A 24,676-nucleotide genomic window follows, 5' to 3' on the forward strand; every position below is an offset into this window, starting at 1 on the left:
CTAAATAATTAACAAACCACTGGCATTCTGACAAGTTGGCATGCATTTTCTTAATCAGCAACCCAGTAATTTTGTTTCTAAGCTACTTAAGATAAATACTGTCACTTAAGTATTCTAGATGAGCCTATGTCCACTATCCATTTCCTTGCAGTAGCTTGAGTAATGCTTTCTCTCCCTTCGAGCTTCCTTCTAGCCCAAGTTTGGTTTCTTTTCACACTTAGGGATTACACTATTAACCCTAAAGGTGGCAATAATATGCCTAGGATAGTTCCATTAGAAAAAAATGACTAGGTTTACGTGACTTTTAATGATACAATTACTCTTCGAAGATCCTAGGGACTCAAGTTACAATAGAGATAATGACATTACTCTTGATAAGGTCACCAATGACAGCTTAAGCCTAATTGCTAAAGTCAATGATTCTATAGAATTCTTGTCAAAACAATGTCTGACAGAGAATCACTTATTCTCTCTGCCTTGAAACTCCATCTCCCCATGCACCTTGTCCTCAACTATCAGGTTCTCATTCTCTCCTTCTCCTCTCCCATTTTCGGGCCTTTTCCTTATCAGTCTATCTCTCTCTTGGGTATGGGTGTGTTCCTAGGCACCCTGGTTGAATTTTCTTTATATGCTATAAAAAGCCTTTTCCTAATCACCTACCTGTCCACAACACTAGCCTTATGTGACCGCCATACCACATGCCTTCCAGCTTCTTAGCAGTGCTGTGCTTGTCCTGCACTGGAGTGCCTGTATTCATGTGGCTCTGTCTTTCCTCTTCAGTGCCTCCTATCCCCCTCGACAGGCCTACTCAACCTAGAAGATCCCACCTGGCATAATTCTTCTCTGTCCTTTTCCTTACCACCATCTGTAATCATGCACTTGTTAACTATCTGTCCCACTAGTTCCTTCAGGTCATGGACTCTGTTAAACACCTGTATCCTCTACAATGCAGCAAGTAACCAATTAAGAGTTCTGAATAATAAAGTAGGTTAGAACATCATGTCCAAATAATAGACTAAAAACCAACGAACAATTTTCCATACAACTTTTACATAAAACACAGGAAGGCTTTCTGAGCTTTATGATATACTTACTATTCCAATGCTTTATTCTTCAAACAAAAGTAATCAACAAAATAACCTTAAATAGTTGTTTATACACTAAGCAATAATTTCTGCTTTATGCAAAGAGTAGTATTTGAACATAAGAGTAACAACATATATTCAAAATAAAAATCCATCAATGTTCAAAAGTATATAAACCCTAGTTGGAGTCATGGGTTACACACACGCCTTGGTGTATGCGTAGATCTATATACGCACATATATACTCACACATACATACTCACCTAGCATCCCTATTACTGTCTTAGCTGTCAGAATATCAACTGTCAATTATATCACATAAATTACATAGACGGTGGCACAGAATTTTTTTTTCAAAATATAATCATTTTATAGATGCACATAATACAGAGGATACTGCAAGAATACCAATGAGAATCATCATGCCAGCAATTTGGATTACATTTCCTTCAGTTCTCTAGTGTAAACAAATCTTCTTCCAAATAGCCCTATTAGTAAATGAAATATTTACTACATCGATAAATTTGCCAAAAAATGTACTGGCCCAACATGTTTTCAATGTAGACAAGTTCATTTCACAAGGTATTTATTTCATATCCATTGTCAAGGTTCACATACAATGAGGGTCTTTAAAAAGCTTAAACAGGCTCAAGTTCTATTGACATTTTTTGAGTTTTTATTTTTAAAAAATCAATATAAAGATAGGATCTCTTAGTTGATTGTTTTTTCCTTGAAAATTGTAAATCAAGCCTTGAAGATAAAGAAAATAAAGACACTATTTTAAATTCTGCTTTTAAAACTGTCCCTTACAATGAGTCTTTACATTTTTATATCTCTTAAAGTGGGGGGATAGTGTTACTAAAAGGGTGACCTTGAGCCCTCTTAGCTTATTAAAGGCAGATGATAGAATCTACTCTGCTGAGATTATTGTAATGATGATGATGTATGAGAAGCATCTGGACTGGTACCTGGTAAACAGATATGTTAAACACATTTATTGAACTGATAAAGTAATCAAGCTACTAGTGGGGATGTTACAGGGTCTGGAGTGAGAGCATCTGGGTTCAAAATCAGTTTGATATTCTACTAGCCATATGAGCTTGGGAGGCATTTACTTAATATGTCCGAGGTCCACTAGCCTTATCTGCAAAAAAGGGTTAACCAGACAACCTTGCTCCTGGGGTTGCTGCAAGATTCGATGAGATAATGCATACAAAGAGCTCAGCACAGTGTTTAGCCATTCATTATCTTGTTATTTACACTGTATTAATTTTATTAGCATGTCAGAGGTGGTGGGAAGCAGGAAGATTTGCCCCCAAAATTCTGAGAGACTACAAATTCTCTGCAAGAATTTTTAAAATTAATTTTTGGTTTTTATTCGTATAATAATTTTTGAAGTTAACAAGAATACTTAATGACAACTTGTATTTACATGAACGAAGAGGTACAAAGTAGTCATGTAAAGGTGAACTTAATACGTGGATGACACTCACTTCTCAAGCAAAGATCAAATGAGGCCATTCCATGTTGTATGAAGGCCTCAGCTAGTTCAAATAAGGAAAGCAGTGAGGAACTCAGCTGTCATGACACATGCATACATGAGAATGCTGAAGCCACCAGTATAACTGTGCAATGTTATTTTTAATAAAACATTACTATCCATGACATTAAATTCATTCTCTAATTCCAGTTTTAACGGGTCTTTAGTTTTTGTTTTGTATTTTCAGTAGAGATGGGTTTCACCATGTTGGACAGGCTGGTTTTGAACTCCTGACCTCGAGTGATTCGCTCGCCTAGGCCTCCCAAAGTGCTAGGATTACAGGCATGAGCCACCGCGCCTGGACGGGTCTTTAGTTTTTTTGGGTGTGTTTAAAATTATTTTGCTTTTAAAACTATATGAGCCATATATTATAGTAAAGGTTTAACTAGTTTTATATTTTACATGTTTACAATTATCATAATATAATTTAACTCCTAATTAAAGGAGACCCTTTTCTTTTTCTTTTTCTTTTTTTAACTATTTAAATATTTTTATTCATCTTTGTTGAACAGCTTTCTCCATCTGGTTTCCAGAATTCTCATCTAAAAATTATGGGGTTCAGCCTAATCATTAAAAAAAAATCTTGTCAAATTCTGCCATATTTCAGAATTGAGAAACTTGTGAAGTAAAAATAAGAGTATAAATTAGAATGATTTAACTGACCTCAACTCACTGAGTTAACAGTGTGTCAAAAAATGAGTATTGGAAAGGGAATCATATATTTGAGATTCTGGACATTCTTTGACTCAAATTAGCCACCGTGGGGCAATTCACATCTTCTTTGGGCTTCAGTTTCCTCATCTGTTAACAAGAGTATCCTATTAATACTTCCTTCCCCATAGAGTTTATTCATTCATTCTACAGTTTTGTTATTTTCTTTCAGCACCTTCTTTATTCTAGTGACTATACCGAGTTCTACAGATACAACATGAAGTAAGACACAAATAGTTCTCTGAAGTAGCCCACATTCTATGGGAAGAAACCACATAAAGTAAAAAGTGCTGTGATAGAGGTATGTCCAGAGTCCATATGGGATCAAATACATCTCAAGGGATGCATACAATTATGAGTATACAGAGTGCTAGATAGGAGGAGGGTGGGAGGTGTGTCCCACCCGTGTCTGAGCTCCTAATAGAGCTTCAGTTTCTCTGGTCCAGTTCTCCTTTGCCCTAGCAAGACTCATCCTTCTATGTCTAGGGCCACACACCAGATTCCAGAGGCTTAAGAGTGCTCCGGACTATTGAAAATGGGTAGAAAAGGTCTTCATGGGATGAACAGACAGGGAACTGACACGTTGTTGGGCCATGGGCAATGATCTAGATATTGTCAGCAGGTCATCCTCATCAGGCTACAGTGAGAAGCGTCATCTAATTTTCCAAGCAATGCACAGTGCTTTTTTAAACAGAAAAGGCTGCTATCCCAGAAAGCCCTTCCATGGCTTTGTGCTGCTCCCTGGCACCAGCAGCTGCAGGACATTTGCTCCCAATGAGTCAGCATTCTCCCTTTGTAGACTCTATCTCTGCCTGCCTATCTGCTTTACTGTGGAACCTTCAGATAGTCAAGGAAGGACCAGATCTCTTGCTCTTAACACCTTGACCATAGATTTTTAAATTGAACAACAAAGAATTTCTCATATGGTACTCTGGTTCTGATCTAAAAACTTGCTTTGGGATGAGGAATATAGGAAGAATGGTAATTCTTCTTATTTACCCTATCAAGGGTGATAGGGTAAATAAGAATTGAACACAGTGGTTCATTCCAAATACCACTTCATCAAATGAGCTGTTGTTATTTGTGATATTACTAGCAGCCAGATCACACCATCTTCTTTAGCAATCCATTCTGCCCCTAGCATCATAGCTTTAAAACGGAATGAGGTACATTTCATAGACTCACAAAAATCCAGCCTTCTTTATGTAGCAAGTTTAGATAAGTGATATGATTTGTTCAAATTCATACAGCAGAACCAAGGGTAGATGTCACTTTCAAGTTCAGGTTTCCTCCCAGACCAATTACTATTTTATTTTATTTTCCCAGACTAACATTTTGTTACCTGCTGATGTCTTGTTTGTTGCACAATCTTTAAAGTCAGATTGTTTTCTTATCCTGGCCTTGCTATTTGCTAGCTGGATGTACTTGAGCAAGTTACTTTACTTCGCTGAGACCTATATTCTAATCTGGTAGACAGAGACTCTCATCTGGGGGAAATAATATATGCCTCTTATAATCACTGTGATGATTATATGATTTAATTCATATAAAGGTTTTAGCACAGTGACTTGTATATGACAATTGCTCAATAATTTTTTTAACATTTTAGATAGTTTTTTTTCCTTTTTTTATTATACTTTAAGTTCTAGGGTACATGTGCACAATGTGCAGGTTTGTTACATATGTATACATGTGCCATTTTCATGTGCTGCACCCATTAACTCATCATTTACATTAGGTATACCTCCTAATGCTTTCCCTCCCCGCCTCCCCGAACCTCACAACAGGCCCTGGTGTGTGATGTTCCCCTTCCGGTGTCCAAGTGTTCTCACTGTTCAATTAAACAATGAGGAGGCCCTTTTCATTTATCAAGCTTGAGAAACATTGTTTTCAGGAAACGTGTGGATTAATTTATCAGATCTCTCACAAAATTATAACCAAATAAAATAACTCTGCAAATCTGTGATAGATGGAAAAGCAAAAGAGTATGAAAATTACATGCTATAATTCATAGGAAGTACTCTATATAGTAGCTGTCACTTGCCTTGATAAAAATTTGCCTTTATCATTAGCATAATTATCTTAATCATTAGTCATCAACAACTATGGAAGCACCTATTCATCTTCTACTTTAGTACCAGGGAAGGAAAAGTGGGTACTAAACAATTTTCATCAAATAGCCAAATTGGTAATAAATGTTAATTTTGCCTTTCCTATTTTAAATAGTTACTGTTGTCTGGAACACTGGCCACACTGCTTGCTGTTTTAAGCCTACTAAAACTGGTAAAAGCCAACTAGTGAGTAATGGCATAGTATTCTGCTTGTTTACAATCAGAAGTTTATAAGCAGAAATCATAATTGTTGGAGTAAACAGTCAAATAATGAATTACATCAAAGATTCACAGATCTCCTAAATGAACACCACGAAAATTTACAAAGGAAGATGTTACTGGGATCAGAAATTAAAATAAGACTGAAAGAAATCCTTTAATAAGAAAAATCATCAAAGCAAGAACATTTAAACATTCCTGCATATATTAGACCAAGGCATCTGTCAGTGTGGTCTGAAATCCCAGAAATGTCATTTTTTAACTCTAGAAGTCCTCCAAAATAGAAGACTAAGCAGAAAAAATAAAAACAAATTGCAAGACATGTATCCTACTCCCAAAGAAAAGAAATAGTGAGGGCCGGGCGCAGTGGCTCACGCCTGTAATCCCACCAGTTTGGGAGGCTGAGGCAGGCGGAACACTTGAGGTCAGGATTTCGAGACCAGCCTGGCCAACATGGTGAAACCCCATCTCTACCAAAAATACAAAAATTAGGTGGGTGTGGCAGCATGTGCCTACAGTCCCAGCTACTCAGGAGGCTGAGGCAGGAGAATCGCTTGAACCCGGGAGGTGGAGGTTGCACTGAGCTGAGATTGCGCCACTGCACTCCAGCCTGGGCGACAGAGTGAGACCCTGTCTCAAAAAAAAAAAGAAAGAAAGAAAGAAAAGGAAAAGTGAACATCATTAACATTTAAGCTTTGCAAAATTCTGGATACCAAATCAAATCTGTGGCTATTGCAAGGACATGTTTTTACCACAGCTTTATCAACATCAAAGTTGGACATAAACTTTGTATCAAAAGATATCCCTCCCATAGAATACATTCTGACTATTTGTAGAATGTCCTTCATGCAGGACAGATTACATTCCTTTTGCATTTCTGCTTGTCATGAAAATGAAGTTCAAAGTTAAAATTTTAGAGTATGCTTATCAAAATACATTCTGTGCCTCAGAACTCTCTAGGTTAACTGACAGGATTCTCCAGCTGAGAGAACCCCGATCAGCTGTTGACCTCCTGGAACTGTGCAAACACTATACGATTTAATGTATATAAGCAAAGTAGTGATGTACACATATAAACGAAAATGGAGATTCATCAACCTCAATGTCTTGACAAAAATAATAGGGTATCTGAACTTCAGCAATGGGAGAAAGGTAGAGTGTTGGGGAGGAACTTAACTAAAGATGGATTAAGACAGCAGAGACCATAGTTGGTGACTCATTAGGATACTGAGGCAATGGAGGGCAATGACGCTATTTCTGACTTCAGGACAAAGTACCAAGTCCTAAGAGTGGCAGTGTTGGCTCTTCCTGACCTTGCCTGCCTGCCTCAGCTCCCTCATATTTGATATTCCAGCTATACTAAATTCTCCCTTCCAATACAGTGCTCCTCCAAGCACCCAGGCATCTGTACATTGATTTTTTTTTTTTTGGCCTGAAATACCCTTCTCTAGCTGAAAAACTTCTACTTACCTTTTAAGACCCTAACATGTCCACATAATAACAGTTTTCTATACTCTTCCCCCCAGCAGTTTAACCCCAGTCATTTATGCAGACAAAGTGTGCTGCTCACTCTTCCACTGTGAGCATGCTCATTTCACATTTGGTTGAACAATCAAATTCGTGCTAACTTAGAAAGGGATTTTTCCTCTGGACATTAATAATAACCTCATTCCTCCACACACTAATCAGAGTAGAGCTTACCTTCAACTGTCATTATCTGCTTATCTTGTTTTACTAATGGGCTTTTGGTTCCTTAAGTCTTCGGGAATGTTTCTCATTTAACTTTGTACCTAGCAACTTAGGAAATCCTCAACAAATATTTGCTCAATAAAATAGTAAAATCGTCTAACATTTAGCTATCTAAATTGTCTACAATTCCAACCTATGCTTAGCATCATTTCTCAAGATAAAGCTGTGGTAAAACATAATTCCCCTCATCATCATCCATGAATGGGATTAAGTGTTTTTTCTCATCCTCCCTTCAGATTACAAAAACCCTTGCTCTCTAAACATTTTTTTCTATTGCTTTCTTTAATTTCTCTATTAATTTTTAGGATGTAATACATGCAGAAGGTAATATTTTACAATAGAGCACAGCGTAAAGTTTACATGACTTTCAATCCTGTGTGGGTCTGAGTACTGTCTATAAAGAATCAGAATACATAGGCAGCTGTATTTGGGTCTCTCCAATTATTTGTTACTCTATAGCTAAGTACCTTCCCTTGATGCAGATTATTCTGCTTTTCAAGAGGTCACAGTTTCGTTTCATAATCCCACTAAATGAAAATTTTTTCCTTTGCAGGATAAATTTATTTTAAAACAAAACCAAGGCAAAACAAAAATTGATGTTACGGTTAATAGTTTAAGGGGTAAAGGTTCTCAATTCCAGTTCTGCTATCAAATCAGAGGCAAGCCGACAAGCCCCCGAGAAGGGTAGAGCCCTGTTAAGCAGGACACTGTCCTAAAACCACGGAACTGCATCGTCACGGTAATGCCCTATGATGGACACTTTGTTCTAGCATGTGTAGTGGGTCACTGCTTTTTAAAAGTAAATTCCACCCTCCCTCAGAAAACATGTGTCATGTGACCATAGGGACTTAACTGATTTTTTTAGAAATGGCCCATTATTTTATGAGCAATTTTTTAAAGCAGCAAAATATAATTTTAGCAAGTGGAAACATAAGGCCAGAAAAACACCTTCTTACATTTAACACATGAATTGAAATTCTCCAGAACAGCATTACTAGAGTATGATCCAGAGACCCTGAGGAGCTTTCAGTGACTAATGAGAGGTTCCTCAGGAAGAAGACACAGTGCTGATATTCAAAAGAGAAACAGGAATGTGCTGGTAATTAATTTACCTGAAGGTGGAGGAAAGACAAGACCCTGAGGGCAAAGCAAAAACTAAAATGACACTGGCTTTAAGGGCAAAGAGAGAATTAGCAATAAAGAGGAAGGTCACTACCTGTGAAATCCAACACAAGCCCAAAGCCTCACAGCAATGATCTGAAAACCACGAATAACACCAGAATTCAGAAATCTGTTTTCACTTCCTATTTAATAAGGCAACTTGAAAGAACCTCTATTCCCATTCAAAAAGAAATTAAAATTCCACAGAAATTATGTTAAAACACAAGTTTATAGTTCCAATGGGTTTCTGCCATAAAGCTGCCTTGCTTTCTAAATTTTGAGGTTGTGAGATGACAGCACCCAAATTTAATAACTAGGTCTTTCAAAAATTAACAAAGCATAAGACAACAGAAAAAGAAATACTTAAAAAAACCCAGAAACCTTTGATTATCAAAAAATGCTGAAATAAATTACCATAAATCTTAACAGAGTTTAAATTTATTTTGTTTGTATAATGCTTACAGCTTATTTGTGAAATCATGCTCATGCTAAGATTTAAACAAATGACCAACCTAAGAATTATACAGCAAATTGGGAAAGACACAATATTCCTTCACTCAGTCAGCTAATATTACTGAGCACCGTGGATCCTCAGTAATATTCCACCTTCACATACAATCTTGTGAACGGCTTGTAATACAAAGAAAAATATTTAACAAAACTGAAAAAGGCCCATGCCTCTGCTTACACCAGATTTCCTGTAATATATAGATTTCCTATAAACTTAGCACCTATTAACTACTGGAAAGCATAGTTGTGCCTGAGTCAGCACCTTTCCTTCCATCTTGAAAGTCTTCTCTGCCCAGAAGCAAGCAGCCCACTGAGCACCTAGCTATGGGATCAAGAGTAAATGATTAAACTCTCGGCCTTGGCATCCTCATCTGAGAAGAGGCCGCTGTAAGGCTCAACCATATGCAAAGGACCTTGCCTGACTTCCTGTACATCACAGGAATTAGTTACACAGAGTCTCATCATTCAAGATCCAGCCCAAGATGCGATTCATTCATCTAGGTCAGGATAAGCTCTCCTTTTCTGGATTCCTTTAACTCTTAACAGTTTAGCGTAACACTGCTTTTTGAAATTGTTTACTTACGTTAGTGATTCTCCCTAGCAGTACTTCATACCATTTAGGGCAGATCCCATCATATACACTGAAGCACTTCCTAAAGTACTAGTCAAAATAACTGTCCATTAATTCATTTATCCTTGAAAGCCTGAGAAAATCCATTTTTTTTAAAAAAAGATGACTGATAGCTAGACAGTAAGAGCAACTTTTAGAAAATGTTTTGAAAGAAATTCCCCTACAAACAGGCTAATTTAAAAGTCTTTTATAAACTAGCTGTATAATATTTTATCTGAAAATATTTAGCAGGTCATGATATTATAAATCTATTTCTTGGACATCCAACAAAAGTAAATTTTTGCCATATATAAATCAAATACATAATTACTTGTATTATTCCACTTATGTGTAACAATGCTTGATGGATAAAATACCATCTGGCTTCAGGACTGTCCATAAGACTTCCCTGAATAATGATGATGTTGCATTTATAAAACTGACCCTTTGTTATGCTGCAGCATTATCATAAGTTGACAATGGTTTAATGGTTAGCCCAGAGGCTGCTGAACTTCACATACAAGTTAGCATTAAGGTAATAAAATATATGTGAATAATGCTTATCAAAGGTTACAAATTTTAGAACAGGGTATTTCATCTGATCAAATTATATAACGTAAGCCAGCAAGGAAGGAAGGAGTGTAGCATTTTCCTCCTTGTCATCTTTTGAATTCCATCTTTTTCAGTGTCAGCTCTTCAAGTCACATAATCAAGTCCAAGCTTAAGTTCATAGCCTTGTAAAATCTTGCTATAAACTACTGAGAATCTTTTTGTGAAAAAATGACTGATCTAATATTTTCTTGTTATAAGGATCACAGTCAATTTAGGATTTCTAAAAAGTGTTTAAATTGACATCAGCCTGTACTCCCACCATTTTGGGAAGCAGAGGCAGGAGGACCGCTTGAGCCCAGGAGTTAAGAGACCAGCCTGGGAAATATACGGAGATTTCTGTCTCTAAAAAAAAAATTAAACGATTAGCTGAGTGTAGTGGCTCACACTTACATTCCCAGTTACTCTGGAGGCTGAGGTGGGAGGATCACTTGAGCCCCGGAAATCAAGGCTGCAGTGAGCTAAGATCACATGACTGCACTTCAGCCTGGCCAACAGAGCAAGACTCTAAATAAATAAATAATACGGAACGTAATATTTATAGGCATGGTTACATTTCTTCACTAGAGACATCATAACAAAGGTTGGCCAGCCTAACAAAAGTAGATCAAGTTCTTGAGTATTTTTGCCACATTAGAGATTTTAATAGGTACCCCCATCCAAAAATTAATTTACATTTTTTCCTACAAACTGCTCAAAGATTCACAAAGCAATTCTTATCATCTCATTAATCCTATTTTATAATAGATCATAAAATGGTGCATTACACATGCTGTTTTATGACCACACAGCTGTTCCTTAAATAGTTGCTGCCTTAATTGAACTTGAGATGTGGTTACATGAATATAGTGAAAATATGCTTTCAAAAAATGCCTTATTTGGGAGACATGGAAAAAGAACAGGAAAATGCTGTCAATACCCACAGACAAGAGTTAATATCATCTGTTAAGAAAAGTATTTCAGCACTGGTGGAAGGCTGGATTGTACCAACTAGAAGGTTCTTTCCCACCTTCCTGTGACAACAGGGTTAGGGTTTGCTGTTCTTCACAGTGAACGAAAGTAGCAGAATTTAAAAATACCTTTTGATTATCCTAAAAGCAAGTAACAGCTGATGCCAACTGAGCAAAAAAGAATGTTGATATTCAATTTCCTGCCTATGGACTTCCTAGGGGAGAGACCCGGTAAAACATGCTTGTTGCTATTGATCTGGTTGCAGAGCTATTCTTTCAATTAGCTACTGGAGACACAGATAGTATAATTAAATAACTAAAGATAATACCCCCCAAGAAACTCATTTTCAGCATCAGACCAAGACTGCAGTAGTGCCTTGCCTGAATTTTGTATTTTATTGTCCCAGTCCACCCTCTGCTGAAGATACTAATAGACAAATAGCCAAAAATCACTTGGAAAACAGAACTAAGAAGAAAATGAAAGGCTTTGATCCAATAGAAACATGGATAGCTAGACTGATCATAGCACTGTTGTGCCAGGAAAAACCTGGACCACACTAGACTGAGTAGAAAACATCAAGAAAAAAAATTGTTTTAAAAATCTTTAAAGTACAATTTAATAAATTATTAAAATTTGAAAAATACCTTAAGATCATTTTATGAATAAGGAAAGTAACATCCCAGAGGTACGTGACTTTTCTAAGGTCACAAAGCTAGTTACTTGCTGAGTAAGAACTAGCATACAGATTTTTCTTATTTATATTCAGGCCAAGATTTAGTATACTAGTTCCCTATACCTTACTTAAGTTTGATGTGAATATGCTCTTTCGATCATAAAAGGTATGATGGATTTTAAGGTCGATTGAAAACATAAATACACATCCTACAGTTGAATGAATTCATGTTTTTCTGCTGAGGCAAATGGACATAAGACTAGTTAGCACCAGGCCAGGGCTGACAATCACTGTTCTAATCCAGTATTTTGAGAAAACACTATGGTGGCTTGTGAGCAACTCCTCACATTCACATTTTCACATAAGGGTGAGAGGGTAAGTATTTTGGTTTAATGAGTTCTACCTCTCTCTGAGCTCAGTGGACAGCAATTTTGCCAAGTTTAGAGAGCTGTGTCTAACTTGGTTCACATATAATCTGAAGTCTGTCCTGGGTAGCCAGTAAGCAAATCAGCCATGAAGACTTTTGTCTGACAAATTCAAATGAACAAACACCAACAATACAACACTCGGTGACAGGAGCTGGCATACATGAATCTGATTTATTTAATTCTCCGTATACCTATTAGCCTCTGAGCTTTTAGAAATAATCACTCAGGCAGTGCCTATCACTTTTATTTTGCCTGAGAACTCGCAAGCAATACTGAGGAAAAATCCAACAGGGCAGAGCCTCCAAAAATGTCACTGAACTCTAACACAGCAGGGAAGGGATTTCCTTATTTCATGTTATTCTTTGCTGTTTTGTTTTTATGAGAAGATACAACAGTACAAAATAGAACAAAATAACAAGAATAGTTAAGAGTCACCACCATTTCAGGAGTTGCTTATTTGTCTTCATCTGTGGTCAAGCTTCTGAAAAACAGCCAGAGAATCTCGCTCTTTATCTGGTTTCTCCAAGTCACATAGCAGAAGAAAGCCAGTTTTAACACTGTTTCAAAGAAAGGGAATAGTACTTGGAAGTAACATGCAGTGCAAAATGAAAAAAAAGGACACACACACACACACACACATACACACACACCATAAAATATCAAAGTCCCAGACTGCTCTTACCAAAGCTTATGGGCTAGCTAAACAACTGTTTCTTCCACTTTGACCTGTTCCTTCAACCTCATCCACCCAGCAAAACCCTAAAATTGGGATCAATACAGCAAAGCACGATCTCTCATTCAGATGTAGGAAGCTGAAAACTTCTGGGGGAAAATTGTGCTGTGCTTCTCCTCCAATCCATGACTTGAGTCCTAATCTGGTAGTCAGTAACAATGAATTTTTTTAGGTGTCCTTGGTACAGCTCTTTCTCAATTCCCTCAGAGACTATTCTAGATCGTCACTAGGCTCTGGACCAACTCACAGGTGATTTATCTCCTGCTCTCCTAAAAAGATGAAGGCCACCAGCCCTGGTCAAAGCTGAATTCAGCCCTGGTCAAAGCTGAAGTCCCCACTCTACTCTTCTATCTAAAATATACTATAACGTATAGACAGCCACACCCATCCCTAACTCCTCCTCCTCCTCCTGTTGGAGACTTACTTCCCAATTGAGTTCTTGACCCTGACTACCTCTAGAGAGATAGATTATCCTCAGTCCTTTCCTTTTTTCAATTTTTCTCTTTAAACTTTCCTTGTACACAGCCATAAACTTAAAAAATGGGTCATTCCTCCCGCCACCGGCCTTATCTTAGTGTTCTCAGCTATACTTAGCAGTCTCTTTCTCCGTCTCTTTTCTCTTACACTTACAAAACACACAATCTCTCTATCTCCTTCAACTCAAATATATTGAGAAAAGACACTTCCCTAGCTAGCAAGCACAGCACCGCAAGCACTGCCTTCTACTTGTTCACCTGCTCCTCTGCACACGCATGATTTTCCACGTCAGTATCCTCATTTCCATCCTGCCCCTCAAATCTTAACTGTCCAAGGCATCATTTCCATATCATGGCTCTTCTCATTCACCTTGTACAGTTGCAACCACTACCACATAGTAGCAACAAACAACTCCCCACTGTTGGCTGCTACATCTGCACCTTCTAGCCAAGATTTAACCTCCATCTTCAGAAAATCATGTTTAAATACCTACTTCGTACTGACTGACATTGTCATGTCCATAAGCATCTCAAAGTCACACGTCTGATGGAAATCTTCAACTTTGTTCTCAATCTGGTCCCATACTCTATATTCCTATTCTCAACCCTAGAGTCACAGTAATCCTTGAATCCCTAATGCATAACACTGTGTTTGGGACTTAGTAAGTACTTAATGTGCTGAATGAATGAAATGATTAATTACTTTCAATATTATAATTTCCTATGAAATTAGTATTTAGGTCATGTGAACTAATCACATCATAGTCAATGCCACAGGACACAGGTTATTAACTACCACTGTACCCATTTTCTCTAAAGGAGAATAAAAATATTATCCATCTGGAATCATGCTCACCACTGTATTATAAACTTGTTTTTAAAAGGAATGACGTTTAGTGACCAGAATACAAGACCTTTGAGACCATGTTAATTTTCGCCTAACACAAGGGAGAACATCAACCTTCTAGCAAGCAGCAACAGTACAGCTAAATTCACTCTGGAACAACCTGGTTTGCAATTGAGAAGTTGATACAGTTAAGAAAATGTGTTTATACTGTTCTAAAGAAGGGATTAACAGGATTATTATACTGTTTTATTATCCTAAAAAAGTGGCTTTCCAGTTTTATAACTACCCTATAGTCCTTTTCAACATCTGAACTCTATAGTTATTCAGTTATTGTTATGCTTAAACATTTCCTCTACTACTGTATAATTCCTTAAATCTCTTGGTCAAACTTTGCTAATTTCCTTTATTTATTAAGCCTTCATTGTTTTTAAGTAAAAGGTCCATTTATTTATCATTCAATCACACTATGGTCTCCCACTGAGAAAGACTGTGTACCTAACAAAAATCTTCAGAGTGTACTCAGGAAAAGAGACTATTTCCTTCTGTGTGGGTCAGCATCACATCCTGTCAAAAATCAGGACCCTATGAGCTCTCTGGGGACACTGACCATGGTTCTAAATAGTATATGAATCTGGACAATTACAAATGTATGTTTTTGCTTTTTGCTCACACACAAGACACACTAGGGGCTTGCCTCTAGTTGAATGGCTTCTTGTTTTCACTCAGTTTCCAGCCTATGCTCTCATCTCATTAGAATTTCAGTATCCTCTGGTCTTGCAGAGTTCCCTTTACCTTCTTTTGTATCAGACAAAAGATGGTAATTTACGTCTAATTAACGGAACTGAGTCATAATGAGTTCTTTTCTCTTAGACAGCATTTGAACATCCAAAATAACCAGAGAGATTGGGCTTTTTAGTCTTGCTCCAGTTTAAGGTTTTATAACACAATGCTCTCATTCAGGCCTCCTATTTTGCATACAGTCAGAGGGCTGGAGGTTATCCACATTGTGAAATTCTTTGGCTAGTTATGCCCAGAGTGACTGAATGGCAGGCAGGCTGAATTTAATATTTTCTGCTAAGCAGCTCTGTTAAGACAGCCAAGCTTACGACTGCATCCTTTTTATGTCTCTTACTTCTACTTTGAAATGCTATCTTTTGCCTGTTGATGAATTTGATAGCATTCTTTATGAGATCAATTTCCTTGAGACAGATATAAAAGGTAGGATGAAAGACAAGTTTGATGCAAAGTACACAAAGGGCTGTGCATCTGTGTGAAGAGAAGCATGATCAAGCATAAAGCGGTTCTCCCCACACCATGATGAGGGACAAAGATGTAAACACAACAAGCCCGCCTAAAGAAAGCAAAAGCACAGGTTCTAACAGGAGCAGTAACCAGGTTAAAATACTCAAAGCGTCTTCTTCCTCTCTTATGCCAGAGCATTTTAAAATGCCCTCTATACGTGACGGCATGCCAACACAAACAAACTGCAGAGGCTGAATTCCACTGGCATCGTGTCGTCCTGAAATGACACCAGTTAGATACACTGGGTTTTTACTCCTGGGACAGTCTTCAACCAAGCTTTTTATTACATTGGGTTAAGAAGAAAAAAAAACCCTCCTCCCTACACTTCAAAATCCAAATATGTATTCCTTCGATAGGATATTGTTATATTAAAAATACTGTGGCAATATCACTTGTCATCATGTTCTACTGACACACATATTCACCAATGCTCCAAATTTCACAGGCTCAGCCACTCAAAAGAAAAACAAAACAAAACAAAAAAAGAATGAATGAAAATAAAAAACAAAACAAAACAAAACAAAAAATAAGGCTGACCAAACTTTCATGATGGGAGCCCTGGGACCGGGAAATTATAGCTGTATTATAAAGGACAGGCAAACCACACTACAGATACTCGGTTTTTTACTCTCTCCCGCTTCATTCTTTTTCTCCCCCTCAAAGAGGGAGTGAATGTGAAATTTACACAGACAAGCTCCTCAATAGATACACTTGATTTATCAAATGGAAGGATGACCCTTCAGTAACTAGGCTGCTTGGTGAAAATATTAAACCAGACAGTAAGTCAGAGAAAATTAAATACTACCTTGATTAATTAGGCTTAATGGGTGAGAAGCAACTAATTTATAACATTACATTGACAAAAATAGGTTAAAGAAAAAGGAGGCTGTTTCACATCAGATTAAAGTATAATTTCTTTTTCTTTTTCTACTTTTCTTGGGGAAGGAATATATTGATACTCATAAAGTCAACTACATTTTTGAAGATATAAACAAAAATCACTGTAGACACAGTCTTTGCCCCTTGAGATTCAAAATCTAATGTGAGAAATAAAACATACGTAAGCCCTGAACACACAAATGAGTTTTAATGTTAATTTATCAATCTGACACTTGAACCATAATTTTTTTCATTCAAATTAAATTGAAAATCATTTGGATGTCTCCAAGTTAGCTCAGATACCCTTTCTAAATTAGAGCAGAGTGAATTAACAGCACAAGGAATCTTGCAATCCTGCCTTTCAGCCTCATATGCTTGAAGGCTTTCAGACCCTGAAGGTGATGGGGAGGAAATGTCCTGGGGTGTATGTAAGTCTGTCCCAGAGGCATCTGGTGAGCTAGGTACCTCCTAAAGGAGGTGGACAGAGGAAGAGGGTTTCTAGCACGGACAGCACCTGCAGGGGTTTGAAAGGGTCCCTAAGGGGGTGGGCATGTTCCCTGACAGCCACCTTCCCAGCAAGTCAAGTGTTTCTAAACTGAGGGCCTTCTATGCATAGCAAAAGATAGCCACCATACAAAGAAGCCAAAGTGTGAAATGAGTGGAGGCAGATACTGTATATCAGGAGAGAAAATACAAATTCTACGCTGGGCGTCACAAAAAGACTACAGTGCCAATTCAAGGGGAAACAAACCTGACTTGAAAAAATATTAATATCTAGATTATTACACTTTAGTACAATTTACAAAACAGCCATTCTTAAAGAGCTTTGGAAACAAAAGCCTACACACTGTGACTTAGTTTCATTCATTTGCTCTTTCTCATAACTGAATAGAAGTATACTAGAAAAGAGAGGAGGAACAGAGCTCATCAACAGTACATCTCCTTTACATGTCATTCAACTCTAGCACACTGGAAAAGCCTGCTTATAATAAAGAACCAATATATAGAAACCTCACAAAAAGCTAAATGCCAAACCTAGATCTTTGACTCTCTACCAGATGAGGACACCATCAAACGATAATTTTCTAGAAAAAAGATTTTAGGACCTCAAATAAAAGAGTGATAAATACAATGAAATTCCTTCTATATAATAACTACAACAGAAAAATCAAACAACAATATTCAGTCACAACTTACAATAACCAATCACATATATTTCTTCACATTATAATTATAAAATCTTCACATTTTAATCATTATAGTCAGTAGCATTTCCTAGAAGGAAATTTTTAAAGGGTTATTATGCCGTACTATACATACGGGTTATCTAGTTTCCATAATCTTTTTTTTTAAACAAAAAATTGCATATAAATTGATGGTCTGTAAATAGAGTTACATTTTAAATGTCCTTGAATTATTTAAGTAATTTAAAGCAATTTCAATTGCAATTTTGTTCAAGTCCAATAATCTTTTCTAAAGCAAATGGTTATATCTAATTTATGCATTTCCTAATTCGTCCAATCTGTAACTGGTTTTCTTAAAACAAGATTAAACAAAGTAAGGTTAGCCAAATTCATAATTAGTACTCTTTACCAGGTCTTATTCCAAGAGATGCATTTAGCAACAAATATTTAATGGACACCTGCTACCCTGCTACCTGTAGGTATGTGAATGGTGCCAGGAATACAGAGGTAAACAGGACAGAGCCCGATTCCTGTCCTGATAGAGCACTCCACACTTCAGATCCATGTTCAGCTGACAGAATCTTCCATATCCACTGTGAATTATGCTCTTATAAACTGTTTTATTACATCCTTAGTAAATCTTTGAGGTTTCAGTGATGAGAAACTAAAGTGTAGTTAGCATACTTCAAAAAATTATTGGATGCCATAGATGTCAAAGAACTTGGAGATCAATTAGTCTGGTGGTTCCTTTCCTTTCTGAATACAAGTATCAATTTTTAATTTATAAACAAAACAGAATTATACACAAACACAGAGGTATGTGGACCCTCCACATATTAGTAATTGTTCTTTTTTGCATCTGTTGACTAAGACAATGCCTATAAACTACTTTGAATTCACTGTGCTTTTAAATACATGTCTATTACAGTAATCTCAATAACATCTAAATTAATTTGTCTCACAGTGACAAATGTGTGGCATTGGCTGACGTATGGATTTGTGTATTGGACAATAATTCCAAGGGACTTTAAAGGCAATAAAGGCAAAAATCTCACCCATCTCCTTCATGTCCTCATTGCAGCACAAATGAAGGCCAGAAATGACTGCACTGTCTTCCAAGGTCACACCACCGGCTAGCGAGAACACTGAGGACTATAGCTTCTTCCCCCAGGTAGCGTCCACAAGCATCTGCTCAGGTGTTACCCATAACCTTCCCTCCACAGAGGACAGTTCTCCTTTAGCTACAAAATTCAAAAGTCATCTCTGTGTATGTTTATTAGAGTAGCTTGTACTGGATTCCAGCAAACTGGTGGCAATGCTATAAATGCTCTCCCTTTCCAACCTTATGGTAGATAAGAACTCAATGAAAGCTAAAATATAACTTCAGGGCAAAAGACAAATTTTCTTTTATTGTACTGAAGAATGTTGTATCCATCATAGCCTAAAAATACCCAGAAGCCAGTATAATATTTCTAATACAACATGTATCTTACTGGTTTGGGGAAGAAAAAATAATCCTTTTATTCCTTTTCACTCTGCCTACAAGTAGAACATTGAGATAATAGAGATTAAGCCTTAAATTTCTATATCCAATAGTGGTTGAATCACAAGAGGACTGAAAAAGCATGTCTCTACAAGATAATACCTAATATGCTAGTCCTCTGGGCAGTTTACATTGGTTTTGCATTTAATTGCATAGGCTGATTTTCTCATATTTTCCAGGACAAAGTTGTCAAAATGAAAGGATCTAGATGTACTCTGCTATGAAGCCAAAAGAAGAAAGTAAACTTAAGAACACTGGTTTCTGTAATAACTATATGATTGCAAAAAGTTTTGTTTTGTTTTTTTCCTAATAGAAATTGACACTGGGGATCACAAACCAACTTGAGAGCAAAGGTGATAAAACTGTACTTTCTCCTCAATCCCTCATTTCCCCCCTCTGTTCTTAAATTACTTTCAGAAATGGGAAGAAAATGAAAACACCCCCTGACACTTAAATGCCTTTCACCTACTCTGTAACGAATTGGATTTAATTCCCTTTAGTTCAGTTAGCTAGCAGACTTTGTCCTTCAGTCTGTCTGGTAAATATTTCACAATTCTCTCTGTTATGTTTTTGTAAAGTAGTGGAAAAAAAAAACCTTATTCATTTCTCTTACCATCAAAGAAGACAAAGACAATATTTTGATGGGAATAAAGCAGTTAATTCTAAATGATTAACTCAAATTATTTTTTAGAGTATACATTTCCTGAAGCTTCACAGAAAATGACACTTTAAAGACAACTTACTGATTTACTATTTGAAGAAGCTACCACTGGAAAATTAATTAAAATACCAATGGCTTTGGGACGCTCTCATAGGAGTTATTTGAAAATGACATTAATACAAATTTTGTTTCCAAAGAAAATGGTAAACTTATCTTTTCGTTTGATTAACTGGGCTATTTTAATCACTGTTTAAGCAACATCCCTTCACCCCCCCAACACCATTAGTTTGCTAGGGCTGCCATTACAGACTACCTGGCTTAAACAATAGAAATATGTATTCTCACAATTCTGGAAACTACAAGTCTGAGATTAAGGTGTTAACAGAGTTGGCTTCTTCACAGGCTTTTCTGCTTGGCTTGTGGACAACCTTCTCCCTGTCTCTTTATGTGGTCTTCCCTCTGGGTATGCTTGTGTCCTAAGAACACCAATGATACTGGACTAGGGCCCACCTGATGAAGATCCTCTCTCCAAATACCATCACATCCTGGGGTTTAGGATTTCGACATATGAATTTTAAGGGAACACAATTCAGCCTGTAACACACCTACTAACCAAAAATTAACTCTTCATTTCCAAGTGGCTCTATAATGTCTCCTTCTCTCAGTCTAACATGTAATGACAGTCTTGCTTCTTAAAGGCCAAGAAAGGCAGACTTTCAGAAGGCAGAGAAATTACTGACCATGATGCCAAACCAACAATAGTTAGTGCTAATACAGTTCTCACCTTAGCCTTTACTAAAGAAATGATTACTTTCATGTATGAATATAAAATGTTTATTTATGAAATGAAACAAGTCAGAGGAAGAGTAGAACACATAAATTTTGTTTGTCACCCTCAGAAGACTATTGTAATAAATTGCTCAATCCAATTATCAAAATTCCTTCTGCTACCCTATTTCGAGGAATAGGAATGAAATACTGATTAGAAGAGAAAAAAAAAACAAAAGGATGAAAAGAATCTAAAATTGTAAAAGCCCCATAAAAACTCTGCAGTTGAAAATATTAACATATACTATTATTTTAAATAATACTATTTTGTAAGGCAAAATCTTTGAAGAAACCACAGCAAGAAAAAGTCCCTAATTCAGAGGTGGTATCAAATGACATTACTACTATTTATTTCTAATTTTATTTACCTTTCTTAAAATAAACGAGATTATAGGAAAACAACAGAATTGTAGAAGTCTTCACATCTGTCCCCCTAGTTTAACAGTGAGGTATGAGGTCCATTAAGAAATTACTTTCTTAACAACCAAGTGGAATCCACCAATATTCCAGCCTATGCCACCCCCTACATTTACATTTTGTGCTCTTTCAAAGGCAAACAATGATTTTGAATATTTTTCTGTTATTGAGCAAATCACAAATGTAGGTAACACTGAGTTGTCACATCTGTCCCTCTGAAGGACTTATTAAAAAGGATAGTGGCAATAGAGCGGTTGGACATTTCATAAGTCATCACGATCTAGTAGGTACTGTATAAAAGATTGAAACAATGCTACTACTCATATTTTTGCTGAAAGAACACCTTTTAAAATACAATTGTCAACTATGTGAAGCTTTTCTCCAAGAAAAAAATCATATATAGCTATACAGATAGATGGATATATACGCACACAAAATCTGGCATTTCAGAGAGTTCAAAATATCCCCCAATAAGTATTACAATATTTAAACCTCTGAATCAGATAAATAAAAACAAAGCCCAAGTTAGAAGATACTGGGTAAAGTCTCTTCTTCCTGATCCCTCATCTCAACTAAAAGACTGTTTCCATGTAACAAAGGAATAAGATGGGAGTCCTAACTTGTTTTTAAAATTCTAGGAATCAATAATATAGATTTTCAAAGGTTTCTTTCTACTCTTTACACCATTCGACTCCCATATGGAAGATACTATTCAGCTTTGTCTGGTATGATTAAGATATTAATGTCTTTATCTTTTAAAGTCTAAGCAAAGTTAAAAAAAAAAAGAAGAAAAAGAAAACACATTAGGATGTTCTCAAAACCAACAAAAAAATTTAGCTATAAGGTTCAGATAAAACATTGTGAAAATCACCATCACTGCCAGCCAGTTAAATGATTAATACATTTTCCTTGACATATTCTATTTCATTCTTTTATACATTATACCGAAAAACGAAAACTTGAAACCTAGTAGTAACTTGTACACGCCTTTGTCACAAAGAGAATCATAACTAAACCGCAAAAGTAAATTTCACTTTTACTTTTTAAAAAGCGAAGAGCATACACATATAATATCACAGTTCTCAGCTCCCTGAGGCATGTTTGGAGGTCTACATAGAATGAAGGGAAACAGGGGGGTGCCTGAGCAGAGGTGGTCCTCAAATTCAACTGGACATGTCCCATAGCCCACACACCAATGAATCTAAATTACTCTTGAAGCACATTAAAAACTTAGACTCAAATGAGCAAATATGTGAATAAAGTTCCTCATCACATTTAGGAGAAAATATATCCTTCTACAATTTTGAAATAATCTCCTTTTAAAAGAAACCCTAGCTAGTCTAGTGGATGTTGCAACTGTTTTGGAGTTCCTCAACTATAAAAATGAGGAGTTAAAAGAGATGACTGTGGCCAGGTGTAGTGGCTCACACCTGTAACAATCCCAAAACTTTGGGAGGCTAAGGTGGGCGGATCACTTGAAGCCAGGAGTTTGAGACCAGCCTGGCCATCATGGTGAAACTCTGTTTCTACAAAAAAATACAAAAATTAGCCAGGCATGGTGGTGCAAGTCTGTAGTCCCAGCTACTACAGAGGCTGAGGCACGAGAATTACTCGAACTTGGGAGGCAGAGTTTGTAGAAAGCCAAGTTCACACCACTGCACTACAGCCTGGGAAACAGAGTTAGACTCTGTCCTTCAAAAAACAAAACAAAAAAAAAGCCAGGTGCGGTGGCTCACACCTGTAATCCCAGCACTTTGGGAGGCCGAGGCAGGCAGATCACAAGGTCAGGAGATCGAGACCATCCTGGCTAACATGGTGAAACCCTGTCTCTACTAAAAACACAAAAAATTAGCCACGTGTGGTGGCAGGCGCCTGTAGTCCCAGCTACTCAAGAGGCTGAGGCAGGAGAATGGTGTGAACTCGGGAGGCAGAGCTTGCAGTGAGCCGAGATCGCACCACTGCACTCCAGTCTGGGCGACAGAGTGAGACTCCGTCTCAAAAAAAAAAAAAAAAAAAAAAAATGACTGCTATAGTTCCTATCCGCTCTAAATGCTACCTTTCCGAGACTTCACATTTTTTAAAAATGAAAGCAAGGATTCAGTGGGCCAGGCCAATTTAACTCAAAACCTATAAATTGGGGGGAAATAAATGTTAAAGAATTTATAACAAGTTATATGACATGTTATAACATATGTTTTCCAACAATTTCTGTTCATTGCTGCTTTAATAAGGTGTCTTGACTCATATTTTTTAGTGCCTTAAGATCCTTCTAAGCTCTAAAATCAGTTTTCACACTCTGTCAGTTAACTAGGGACTCAAGTTTTTCCTCCTTGTAAATGGCCAGGCTTCAGGTACCAGGGCTTTTTCATCTGCATATGCTCCATGTCCAATAAAGCTTAGGAGAGTATTCAGACATCTAATAAATGCTTGCTAGATGAACGAACAAGCCAAGGAGTGACCGCACTGCTGTGAGTTAGGCATGTGGAATTTAAAAGAAAAAAAAAGGGTCAGGTGCAACAGCTCATGCCTATAATCCCAGAACTTTAGGAGGACAAGGTGGGAGAACTGCTTGAGGTCAGATGTTCAAGACAAGCCTGGGCAACATAGTGAGATCCCATCTCTATAAAATAAAAATAAAAAATAAATAAAAAGTTGAAAAAAAAGAATCTAACTACAGGGTTCCACTGCTCAGGATGCATCTAGAAAAGGGGACACAGGCAGGTAAAAAATAATTAATTACAGGCTGGGTGTGGTGGCTCACGCCTGTAATCCCAGCACTTTGGGAGGCTAAGGCGGGCAGATCACCTGAGATCAGGAGTTCGAGATCAGCCTGGGCAACACAGTAAAACCCCATCGCCACTAAAAATTAGCCGTGCATGATGGCACATGCCAGTAGTCCCAGCTGCTCTGGAGGCTGAGGCAGGAGAATCACTTGAACACGTTAGGTGGAGATTGCAGTGAGCTGAGATCATGTGACTGTACTCCAGCCTGGGAAATAGGATGAAACTCCATCAAAAAAAAAAAAAAAGTAACAAAAGAAAGAGAATTACCACATACTAATGACTAAGTTCCTCAATGGAAATGAAGAATACATACAAGGTGCAACGGCAACACAGAAAGGGCCTGAAAAAACTGGAGAGAGGCATAAAGGTTACAGCATGAATTATGGTGCATCCTAACATCAGAAAACAAACTATTTGGGAATTATGCAGTTTAAACTAGTTCTGTTTCCTTTATAGGTCATTGTGAGGGTGATTCAGACACGCTCTTATGCCTTAACGTGTCTGGATCCAAGTGGAAACTCAACAGTATGAGGTGCTATTCCCTCAATACCACTTGGTATGTAAAGGTACATATTACAGACTTTAAATTTTACAAACATAAAAACGTATATAACTTCGAATGATTCCTGAAAGAATGGAATGACCTTTACTGTGACAAAGGAAAGG

At 37.1% G+C, this 24,676-nt stretch overlaps 1 protein-coding gene and 1 long non-coding RNA gene across 2 annotated transcripts in view; both read right to left on the reverse strand.

Moving 5' to 3' along the window:
- The window catches only part of CDH2 (cadherin 2), a 226,277-nt gene that overhangs the window by 121,432 nt on the left and 80,169 nt on the right, over positions 1 to 24,676 (reverse strand).
- The window catches only part of LOC129051527 (uncharacterized), a 75,288-nt gene that overhangs the window by 43,736 nt on the left and 6,876 nt on the right, over positions 1 to 24,676 (reverse strand). The window contains exon 1 of the long non-coding RNA XR_008515883.2: positions 1 to 24,676. This exon is cut by the window's left edge and continues 23,872 nt beyond it; it is cut by the window's right edge and continues 6,876 nt beyond it. This is a non-coding gene — a long non-coding RNA (uncharacterized LOC129051527).

This window comes from Pongo abelii, chromosome 17 (assembly GCF_028885655.2).
Source record: "Pongo abelii isolate AG06213 chromosome 17, NHGRI_mPonAbe1-v2.0_pri, whole genome shotgun sequence".
NCBI lineage: Eukaryota > Metazoa > Chordata > Mammalia > Primates > Hominidae > Pongo > Pongo abelii.